Consider the following 12,627-nt stretch of genomic DNA (forward strand, 5'->3'; position numbering starts at 1 on the left):
ATTTTGTCACTCGCGAGAGGGGGGACACTTGTGGAGCACTGAACACTTTTAAAACACAGAACTCAAAAGACGATATTGGATAAGGGAATGCAATAAAATTGACATTTGATAAACGATCGAGATGGGGGTTCAGAGCAGCAATCTGGTCCTTCCACAGGGGGAGAGAAGACCACATTTCTCTGGAAGAAAATGCTGCCGTCGGACCTGCAGGGGCAAAATGTACCTATGCATCATATTCATTATTGGTTTACTGTCATTAACAATCAGAACTGCATTCTTTATTGGTGCACAAAGCGCTCCAATTTCAGTGCACTCACCTAATGATGTACGTATGACACCTACAAAGGCACCCAGACCTTATATAGATAGTCATTCCAGTCCCTAGAAGATCTGACGGCGGAGTGAATGAACTTGAAATGGATGTGATTACCAATGATACACACACACTTGTGGTAACGAATGAAAAGAAAAGTCGGAGGCAGGGTCAGCAAGGAATGAATGAAGTATTATCAATGACAACTACACACATGCAAACACTGAATGCACACGAAACAGGCCTAATGTCAATGACTGCAGAACCACAAACCAAAGCAGCAGAGAAGAAGAGACTGCCTGCCATAAGAAACTCCATAGCAGATGTTGTGAGAAAACAAGAATTAAAGCAAAAACCAACAGAAGCAGTTATATCAGAAACTCTTAAGAAAACAACAGCCAACTCTGAGAAACTCTTGTCATGATATGTGCCCCCGGGCATCCAGACCAAGTCCATCAACCCAGGAAGCAGGCATCATGTCATCTGGAGCAAGCCCAGCAACCCCTGTTAGGGGCCATCTGGGTACAGTCCTGGCGCCTATGGCGCCATGCTCATATGGGACATCAATCCTGGCGCCTGTGGCGCCAGGCTCATATGTTTAAACTTACCTGATGCAGACCATGCTGCAAGGAATCCAAGCCCTTGTGAGGCTTGGAAGGGGCTACTTTACCTAGGGAACTATTTTGTTACTTGGGCGTGGTTGTGGAGGAATACGTGGTTGTGGAGGAATACTTACCTGGAACTACTTTGGAGGCTATTTAAACCACACCCGAAGAGCAGCACATGCTTCGCGTTATTCTGCATCCTGCAGCGTGACGCTCACCGTGCCTGCAGTCAGCATCCAGCATCCTGCCATGCCCGCTTCGAGTCCAGAGCACCTAGAAAGGAGGAGACAAAGAAGAAGAAAGGTTAGAACAAGAACATTACTGGATTTCTTACCTGATTTCGGATTCAACTCATCTTTGAACCAGAAAAAGACTTCATTTTAAATGCGTTTCTTCGCCAGCAGCAGCGCCGCTCCATACTTACCGTTCCTCGCAGCACCACCACGGTCCGGTGCTGTCTCCATCACTTGGTTACCGGATTCCAGCACCTAAGGGGGAACAAGGAAAAAACGACAAGGTGAGCCAAGGGAACAAACAAGGACAATCTCTTTCCATCATACATTTACCTGATTTTACCACCGGAGGTATTAATCACCAGCACGCCAAATCCTCTTTCGCCGCACCTGCATGAAAAGAGAAAGCAGCAAGTTTAACCTTGGCAACTTTTACCGGACAGTGTTGGATAACACAGACTCTTACCTGATCGCTTTCAGCTGCCACAAGACGACCTTCTTTTGGATCTAAGCTGCAACAGAAAACAAAGGAATTGGACAGAGTGATTACTCAGACATTGTGAACTCTTTAGAACTCTTCCAATATCTTCAAGCCAGTGAAGTAACTGGCCATCAACGCGCCCCTGCATTCCTCACAGGATGGAGAGCTCATCATTCAAAACTATAAGGTGAGCTTTGTGAAAGGGAATATCGGAGGTGATAAGTGGGAACGCAGTGAGGTGCTAATACTCGAATCCACGGGTGGCTAATTCCCTTTCCCCGTCTTTTGGAGACTAATTCCATGGGTCAAGCAGACGAAGCTAGGTGGGCCAGTCCAGTCAGTCATCTCTGCACTGCGCGTCACACTAGTGGAGACCGTGGGAGTCCAGTTCCGTCCGACACCCCTGTGGGAGCCAGGTGAGCGTAACACTCTCTTCACTGACACAACTGATAGTGGACTCATTAGTTCCGCACATTGCCAGAGCAAGGGAACTGCAAGAGGAACTGAAGAACAAAATTGCAGAGACTGTATTACTAAGCACATATGTTCCAACGCAAGGGACAAGTACCAGTACTACAATACAACCATAGACCGGACTAGTGTCAGGCTGGTTGGCATGGGCATTTGTAACCAGGAGAAAGATGTATGAGAAGAAGGAAAGAACTGCCAGACTCTTGTCCACTCAAATGGCGCAGATGAGGAGGCCTGCACCATGGACCAGTATACCTGAGAATCCTCCAGCAAGAAAATGCCATACAGATGCATTTAGGGTTGTAGTCATAGCCAACTACTGGAAAACATTAAGAATCAAGAGAAGCATGCATGAGATGACAATGAACTCAATGACTACCTGGACAGCACAGCATATCTGGGAAACAACATTTGGTATCAACACATGAAGGAGGTTGGAAGACAAAATTCAGAAGGGGAATGCTTTGTTTGCGCACTCCTACCATACAGCATGGGGAAGTCCAAGATCTTTGTAGTTGTAGAAATTGATGTCCAGACAGCATATTGTCTGTCACACGTAGCAATGTGCAAGACCAGTGTCCACTTCATGGGTAGTGATGCCTCATTAATGTGGGCAACTGAAACAGCGTATCCCGGCAAAGATGATTGTGTCCAAGATTTTAAGACAAGAAACAGAGCGCATACTAGGAATCATGTGATCAGGTACGAGAAGCCTGGAGTTAAAGGAGCAGGAATAAGATGGGAAGTGAACCCGAGACTAAACGTCCAAGGAAAAACTCCAGAGGAAGCTCGAAAGTGGAATAATAGAACCCAAATGCAGATTTGGGGAACAGTGCTTTCACCAGATGGGTGGGAAAAAGGAGTGGTGATTTGAAGAGCCTGTGTGATCACTGGACTCTACAATGAAACTGTTGACATCGTGCAGAATGGCTGCAAGCCATCATGGCCGAAACTTGCAAAACTATTGACATGGGTCGAAGACAGAGGAGGACCCTAACAGATAGTTCCACTAGAAAGCCCAAAATTCTGCTTCAGGAATAATGGCACAAGAAAGATGGGAGAGAATCAGAACTGTGGACAACTTTTTGACGCTCCAGGAATGGTGCATGGAACTGCAGTAATTATGGATCATTATTGGGCATGCAGATCCAAGGCATACATCAGACTGCCAAGAGACTGGGGAGGTATATGCACAATAGTGAATGTCCACGTTCCAGCATTGGTGATCCCGAATAGTGGCCTCAATATTGAGAGTTTCCCGAAGCAGATGCTCACCTGAGGAAGAAGAGATCTGTGGAACTGATAACTCGGATGAAGAGAGATAATTACTTCTCTGCTAAATCAGAAGAAGCTTTTCATGCAATCCCATATGAACACAGGCTGTTCAGCCTCACCTCATCAGTGTTCACAACGATTTTTATTCCAGGAATTCAAGTTGGACTAAATACTAAATGGTTACAGATATAACCAGATGGGAATTACTACAGACCATCAAGGCGACCATAAAAGGATTCAATGCAATCAAGGAAGAGCTAAGAGCCATCCGATTGATGACTCTCCAGAACAGATATGTCCTTCACATGATCACAGCTATAGATGGAGGAGTTTGTGCAAAAATAGGAGAATAATGTTGCACATTTATACCTTTTCATGACGAGGAAAATGGAACTTTAACAGAAGCCATAGGTATGCTGACGAAGCTACAGAACCAGATGATCAACAAAACTGACGAAGTTTATGATGACAGCTGGTTTGGATCACTATTCTGTTGGGTTTCACAATGGATGGCAGACATATTGAAGTTCCTAGGAGCCCTGCTAGTGATGATGTTACTAGGATTTTGTGTTATCAAGATAGTAATCTCGCAATGCCAGAAAACTGCGAAGAAAGCCATAGGGATGAAGATCATGATTGATGTCAAGCCAGGATGGAAGCCTAAATACCTGACTGATGAAGAAATAAGAGACTTTGTGAAGGCCAGCAGGCACGCACCAGAAGGTACAAAATGTCTCTATCCCAGGAAGCACAGAAACTATGTGGGAAGATGGGTTTACTGTAGCCCAAATTGACAATGCCAACTCATGACATAGAATAAAGACAAACATATAAGAACAGCAGGAAGCTTGAAGGGAGTAATAAAAATATGGACTCCGAAGAGACACTTCTTCAACCCATCATGTATAGATCCAGAAGATGAAGAAGGAATGAACCCAGATGATGGAGTAAAGAGAGATATAGAAGGATCAAGTGAATTGCATCCAAAGAAGGAGGTGAAAGTGGTTGATGAATCGCCCAGAGGGTGGAGTGTAGAGGAGGTCCCAAATAAAGCCTGCACTCCCATCGCCCTTTTTGAAGTACCAGGAACGTTCACACCAAAATATGTGACGTATGATGAGAAAATAAACCAGCAGAGAGCCGCAGTAGGGCTCTTCCCAGTACCCATCAGAAGAGCAACATCTATTGAAGTACCAATGCCCAGACAACCATGGACAGTAAGGTATCCATTGAAAAAACCCTACCAACAAATGAGATGAAATGAGGATTGCCTAAGTACCATCCCGCAAGAAACCAAAAAAGCCTTAATGGAAGACGAATGGTGACGTCACGAGAGCCCGAACGGACTCACAGATGGAACAAATGATGAACCAAGAATGACACAAAGACACGAAACACCCTGAGAAAAGAGATCGTGAGCTTAAAGAGATAGAAAGCTATCAAAGCGTAAGAGAGTTAAGCTGTAAACAAAATGAATACAGTCCATCAGTTTACACCTGTACATATGCTTGGAACCGCAAGAATGCTAAGAAAACAGTGCAGCTTGCTATGCTAAGTAGCAGAATAGCGCGGCAAGCACCATTATACATAATCTACCTAAATACAAAGCACAGTATTATAAGTACGATTCCACTTTGCACGAAAAGCAGAATCAACTCAGGTTACTAGAGGCCAAACAAGAAGAGACGGCTGAATCAAAACTCAGCAGATGCAACTCGTTCCCGGAGAGCCAAGGTCATACCAATAGAATGAACGAACAGTAGCTACATCTAATTGAAACTTAAGAACAGAATATCCTGTCTTTGAAAGGTCAAGATAAGGAAGCCTAGGCAGGTGGCAAGCCGAATAAGAATTAAGTGCATAAATCGAGAGAAACTAGGAAAATTCATGGTGTCTGCATCACGTGACCATCCGAGTGAGGAGAAGCACAAGTTCACACCTATGCTTGGCATCCGCCCAGGAAGAGATATCAGAACTTTCCCAGACAGAAGATGCAGTTTCGAGGCCAACCACAGTAACATAATTAACACATAGTTGTTGAAGTGATGATTGATTCTAACCTTAATTGGAGGAAAGCCGGATAGCTGATGGGGCACCCTGCACCTGGCTGACCATTCTGCTTGCTGCTAAGCAAAGTGGAAATTTATGCATGGAGTTGGTGCTAAGCCAATCACAATGGATCAAATAATCTAGGATCCTATAGTTAGTGGAACCAATGGGACGTCGTACTTTTAGTGACGTCTACAGTAGTCATTTTGAAGGAAGGGCTTAGACGCCCACCTGACAGTATTTACCCAATGCCCTCACTCCGTTACCATATAAAGATACAGTACCTATATTAAAGTTACCTTTTCCTAGCCAATAGAATTGCATGTTAACTTTTAAGTGTGACACGTCATTATGACGAGTTTTGAGTATAAATGTCACTGTTTGTATGAAGTTTGTTGGAGTTGAAGCGAGACAGACTATCGCATCACTGCTGATTGCGATGACTCCCCGTTTTTTGTACTTGTCATTAAATGGACTCCCTTTGCCAAACCATTGAGTTGTTGTTATTCATTGGTGTTGGAGTAATAAATCTGCACCCCCATCCATCTCAAGGTGCAGCTATCTCGTCTTAAAGTAATTTTGAGCAAACCTCGGCTCTATGGGCCAGCCGGGGGTCTCCTGAGTACAGTAAATTTACCCATTCATCTTGTTTTGGCCTCGATTGCAAGCTAATTTTTGCTTTTGTTTCCAACGTATTATTTTTTAGGTTTGCATTTTACCATTATTTCTTGGTTCCAGGTAGATTGTTATGTTGTACTGTTCTCAAGGTCCTGGGCTTGAATCCCTCGTATTGAGAAAATATATATATATGTGTATAGACAAACTGTGCCAAACACACATGGGCATCCTATCTAGTGGTTAAGTAATACTATAGTAATCAAGAAATACAGGCCCACGCGGCACGGCTTACTACAAATGATAATGTAAGAAAGATCTTTCTTTATCGAAAAAGGAACTTGATGAATGGCAATGATACTCTGAATGGAAAAATCCATGGAGCCAGAATGTAAACACGTACTAATCGCATTAGCGAATCGTTCACCAAGTGATTTCCATTTTATAAAAATTGGGCATAATTACAACCACCAAACTTAGAAGCAATCAAGATTGCGAATATATATCAAAATGCTATAAGCAAAGATTAGGATGAACGGTTTATATATACATAGTACAGTTTGTCTATACACATATATATATATATATTATCTCAATAGGAGGGATTCAAGCCCAAGACCTTGAGAACAGTACAACATAACAATCTACCTGGAACCAAGAAATAATGGCAAGATGCTGCACAAACCTAACAAATAATACATTGGAAACAGAAGCAAAAATTAGCTTGAATTCGAGTCCGAATGGACTCGAGGCGCCAAAACAAGCCGAAGGGGTCAATTTACTGCTTATTTCTGTGCTTTTTAAACAATGTAAATGCAAGGAAGCGCTCCTAGAACCCCATAGCATGTATTTTGTCTTTAAGTTATAACACTGTTTACAACCAAGAGAGGTGTCATAATTGTGAACTGTATTTGTATCTTGTGTTCATCATGTTCGGTAAGCAAACATATCCTAAACTATTTTATTATCACTCCTTTTCTTTGTTGCAAAACAGACTGGCCGGATATGAGAAAGGCAGTGTTTTGATGCCGAAACATGTGTCATCCACAAGGGGCGAAATCAATAAACACTCTTCATGTACAAATTTGAATTGGAGTTTGGAATCATTGGCAAAGGAAAATGAACTCATTGGCGCAGAGAAAGATGTAAGCACACCCAAACAATCTATTTTCTATAAGGGGTTGGGTTTTTATTGGACATCTACTATCAGGTGGACCACTGATGCCCACCTCTAGTTCAAGTCATTCTTCACAATTATTAAGTACACATTATGTGATTGTCTCTCAAACTATAAGGCCCTTCGTTATACGGCACCTCTACAATTGGTTGGCACACTCGTATCAGTCTGGAACATTCGGTTCACTAGCAGCACGTAAGCTCATACCTCAGGTGCCAGGAGGAGGACTTGGCTTTACTTCCCCACCCATTTAGCCCAACCTTTCTCATCACCCATGCCTTCTGCCATGAAGATTGTCTTTGAAATTGGCCTTGCAGTTTATTCTCATCTCTGAGAATAGAAGGGAGTGTGAGCACACGCTGATCATAGTTCTGGAACCGCATGCCCAACTCAATTTCCCTCCTTGGCTCACGTGACAGGAGTGCTTCAATTCGGCCAATTTTGCAGCATTTAATTGTCTCGAATGAATAAAACTTGGAACTCATGGTGTTCTTTCTTTGCACCTTAACAAGGTATGATTCAGCGTATCATTGTTACTGCCTTCATGAATAGATAACCAGTCTTGGCTGCTTCAGCCTTGCCACCAGGCCAGACAGTCCTTTCCGCTTCTTCCGCGATCTCAGCCTTCGGTCCTCCTTCACCATGGGTTTGAATTTACTGTATTTTGTGACACCTATGTCCGGCTTCTATACAATGGCGGCTCTGCCTGCAATCTATTCACTACGTATAGCGAGCTTCTATGATCACTTGATCTACTTGCCTTACTGCACCTGTACAGTTATTGAACTGGTTGCATTTTCTGCAGTGTTCTTCACACGTACAATCTTCTTTTCGCATATGAATGTTTGCTCAATTCTTTATTTTGTCATCAGGTTTGTAGAGGTGGAGTCAAGTACCCCCATCAAAAGCTCCGACCCCATGCTGCCTATATGATGGGAACCGGAAATTGCTACACGTGCAGTACCAGTGAGGATGCCTGTACCGCATATAATCCTGGAAACAAGGTATCCATTAAGAAAACCTTTCATGCATTCACGAAGAAATAATGGCCTTTTGGACAGAGTCCTGGAAGAAGTGTGAAAATTAGTAAAAGAGAAGACTAGTGACGTCATGTGGAGCAGAGCTGATGCACCCAGAAAAGATGAACATGGTAAAAGAACATAGACATTCTATAAACTCTGAAGAGGAGGTGATAAAGATAAGCAACATTTCGGGCTCGAGATGGATGAAGATGCTCATGCTACAGAAATACTGAAGAAAATACAAATCAGTTTACACTTGTGCAGATGCAGTAATGCAAGTAGCCAAAGTGATCTTGAGGCTGGCTACGTATTGAATAGTTTACGGCGATGTGCCAACGTATATACATACAAATGTATAGAACCGGGATATTCCACGATGCACTTTAGCAAGGCCTGAAACCCTGTGATTGGAAAGAGTTCTCAGTGTGGCGCAGTTGAAAAATTACTGATGGCGAAGGAGAAATTCAAGAAAGACTTGGATGGCCCAACACCAAGAATTTGAGGCCTCTGTGAGCCTGGTTGTCCATCCAGTAGTTGGATGGAACGTGAGAAAGAAACAAACTTCTGTTTGAGGTGGAATGGAAAAACATTGATGGCGTCAAGAGTTCATCATTTAATAGAATGAAATGCTGCAAAAGGCTTGAAAATGCAGTCTCCCAGTCACATGGTCAGATCAAAATAGACATTGGGTTGAGCAATACCGAAACCAAGAAGATACTCCCTTTATTTCTCAGGCACAGAGAGCTTCTGCAAGGCCAGTTCAAAGCCGTAATTGACTGGCAGACTGAAAGAGTGAGGATAGATGTTGGCCTAATTGGGAGGGGAGGCATGATCACACCGACCTTCCCTGCACCTGGAATGGTAGCCTGTGTGCTTCTAGCATGTGGAATATTCCAGAAGGGTACAAAGGTGCCAAACCAATGGTAGGGGGCCACATACTGAAGAGCCTTATAGTTTGTATAACCAAAACGTTTTGAGTATTATTATGACATGGAAGATTACTGTCAGGTGCGCAACTAAGCCCATCCCAAGTGCAAGACGAGACCCAATCACTTCTCCCATGAGTATGGAACATATACATAGATGTTCTCTGTACACCTATCACATCCCCAAGTAGATTTTTGTAGTTTGCCGCGTAGTCGGACGTCACTTATGATGAGTTTTGACTATAAAAGTTGTGTTTTTTATAACATGCGCTGAGAGAAATCGAGCGACCGTCCGTTGATGTCCGTTGTAACTCCCTGTTTTAGACAATTGCAAATAAAACAGACTCACTTTTGCCAACTTCCTAAGTCGGTTTGATTATTGATGTTTGAGTAAATTCGGCATACCCATCTATCTCAAGGTATTTCTACCTCATCTTAAGGGGCCCTAGGTAACTGGGTTCATGTGGTAGCAGAGAGATGATGGTTTGAGATCCGTTGACCCAGTAGGCTTTTAAGGGTCTTGGAAATATCAGATGTCCTCCGCCATTTCGCTGGAGGACCTCAAGGCTACCTGTGGATAGCGGCCGAGAATCAAAATCTTGCAAGAAAAACGGAGCAGGTAGGACAGGTCCCTCTTTCACGGAATTCCCCTCCCAGTTTCTACAGGCAGCTGAGCAGACCGAAGGCTATGGTGGCCGGTTGAGGAGGAGCGGATCCTGAGGGTCAAGAGTTGAAAAGGGAATTTTGAGTAGATTGAGAGATGTGGCAAAAATAAGTGTGTACTAAATGGGGAATGTGATAATGGGGAAAGAGTAACAGAGGGTTGCTTGGGTATTTAAGTTAATGACAAAGATTGTTGAGTAGAAGTATTTAGTTGTGGACGAGGAGCGATCCATAAAACAAGCCCAGAATCCTACATCAAGGACGTATAGAAGGATTTGTTTTAAAATCCGAACCAATATATAGGCTACGAACAGAAAGATCTCTTAAAGAAAACAATTCACACTCGGATCGGAGTCATTATTAGAGGCGAGAACAGCCACAGGGAGCGTTGGCAAGGATATATGTGGGGCGGGCCAGTCTGTCTGTCTGTATATTGTATATGTTATATGTGTTATGGAAGTGATGAAATGTCGAGGAGCGACAAATAATAGATTGTGGTAAAAGGATGAGAGTGAATTATTTATTTAATTAGGTATCAAAGATATTGACGGAATAGGTAGACTGAAGTAAAATGAGACAAAGGTTTGAAGCTGCGACGATTGGTGCAGGCTCATATTGGATTATTTTTCTGAAAAGTATTTTCTGTGTAAAATAACGGTAAGTATTGACAGTCGAGTACGACTGGTCATAATGGAGGATGTTACTCCGCTCATGCACCTGTGCAAACAGCTGCCAAAACACGCACCTAAGCTTAAACAATATAGTGCAGAATGGGTTAAGGGCACGGCAGATAAGATGCTCATGCCATGGCCACATGGGGGATCACTGGCAAAAGCAGTTTTGCAACACATGACCATATACTTGCATGCAGCGTACACAGGAAAGAAGTTAGAAAAAAGGTTAGCTAGCCTAGAGCTTTGGAAGATGTACCAGGACGAATGGGAAGACCCTCCTCCTGAAGACTGGATGTTGAACCAGTGTAAAGAAAAATATGGACTCCGAAGAGACACTTCTTCAACCCATCATGTATAGATCCAGAAGATGAAGAAGGAATGAACCCAGATGATGGAGTAAAGAGAGATATAGAAGGATCAAGTGAATTGCATCCAAAGAAGGAGGTGAAAGTGGTTGATGAATCGCCCAGAGGGTGGAGTGTAGAGGAGGTCCCAAATAAAGCCTGCACTCCCATCGCCCTTTTTGAAGTACCAGGAACGTTCACACCAAAATATGTGACGTATGATGAGAAAATAAACCAGCAGAGAGCCGCAGTAGGGCTCTGCCCAGTACCCATCAGAAGAGCAACATCTATTGAAGTACCAATGCCCAGACAACCATGGACAGTAAGGTATCCATTGAAAAAACCCTACCAACAAATGAGATGAAATGAAGATTGCCTAAGTACCATCCCGCAAGAAACCAAAAAAGCCTTAATGGAAGACGAATGGTGACGTCACGAGAGCCCGAACGGACTCACAGATGGAACAAATGATGAACCAAGAATGACACAAAGAGACGAAACACCCTGAGAAAAGAGATTGTGAGCTTAAAGAGATAGAAAGCTATCAAAGCGTAAGAGAGTTAAGCTGTAAACAAAATGAATACAGTCCATCAGTTTACACCTGTACATATGCTTGGAACCGCAAGAATGCTAAGAAAACAGTGCAGCTTGCTATGCTAAGTAGCAGAATAGCGCGGCAAGCACCATTATACATAATCTACCTAAATACAAAGCACAGTATTATAAGTACGATTCCACTTTGCACGAAAAGCAGAATCAACTCAGGTTACTAGAGGCCAAACAAGAAGAGACGGCTGAATCGTGATCTTTGTCTCCCCTTTATTTGCCCTTTCTGAGTTTTGCCTTAATTGTCATCTGAGCTTCTCGGTAATTTGTTAAGCTGTCTGCTTTACCTAGTGCAAGCCGTATTTCTAGCACCAAACAGCACTTTTAAGGTTGAGAAAGTGTCATTTTAAAGAGGCATTTGGGGTTTTCAGCAAAATAATGCTGCCTCTTTCACTTCACTCTATGTTAAAGGTTGCAGATCACACTGGCACATTCCTGCAGTGAGTACTCTGTTCCACCCCACCTGAAATGTGTGTGGCAGGGGGTGCAGCCATTTTCTGGCTATTACAAAAACACAGTTTAGAGATCTTGACATGCACAGGAGCCAGCACGGCCATTTTGTGTTGTTTCTTGCACCAATGCAGTAAAGTAATATAACATAGAACAGCTGAGTGGGTCAAAATATCCCATACCTCCCCCCCCCCGACTTCGTCTGGACTTCCAGTCATGGGGGAGTTGGGCAAGTGGGATTTTTTTTCTTGAAAAAGCATGTTCAGTCGGGTATAAGTCTTTCTTCCATCAGCGAACGATGCCACACGTTCTCCTCGCTGCCTCTGGTTAGAATGTGGAACGATACCCCCAGCCTTTTCTCAGGATTTATTTTCTGGTGTGGAGCAACACTCAGGATTTCCTTGGGTTTCTAATTCTGGGTCCTCGAGGAGGTCCTCCCTAGTTGTTAGGTATAATAAATGCAAATCTATAAAATAGAACACAAACCGGTTATGACAATTTCTCACTAACTGTCCTCCAATCGGGATGACAGCAGTGGGATATACGCATGCATTCAGTGGCAATTTGAAATATTCCTATGCTTCAGATATATCCCCTACTGGGTTTTCTATGGACTCCTCTAGTTGCCACAAAGTGTGCCTGGGGTGGCAACTCTTTAGCTGATTGATGCGGACCCACCTCTTTTCTGTCAAGTCACCTTTGGGGATGCGGATTCTGTAGGCG

The 12,627-nt window shown here is 43.3% G+C and overlaps 1 pseudogene; it reads right to left on the reverse strand.

The window, feature by feature from the left end:
• Positions 1 to 1,147: 1,147 nt before the first annotated feature.
• The window catches only part of LOC138471555 (lactosylceramide 1,3-N-acetyl-beta-D-glucosaminyltransferase-like), a 32,758-nt pseudogene continuing 21,278 nt past the window's right edge, over positions 1,148 to 12,627 (reverse strand).

The sequence above is a fragment of the Ambystoma mexicanum genome, chromosome 8 (genome assembly GCF_040938575.1).
Source record: "Ambystoma mexicanum isolate Mex_15411 chromosome 8, UKY_AmexF1_1, whole genome shotgun sequence".
In the NCBI taxonomy this organism is placed as follows: Eukaryota; Metazoa; Chordata; class Amphibia; order Caudata; family Ambystomatidae; genus Ambystoma; species Ambystoma mexicanum.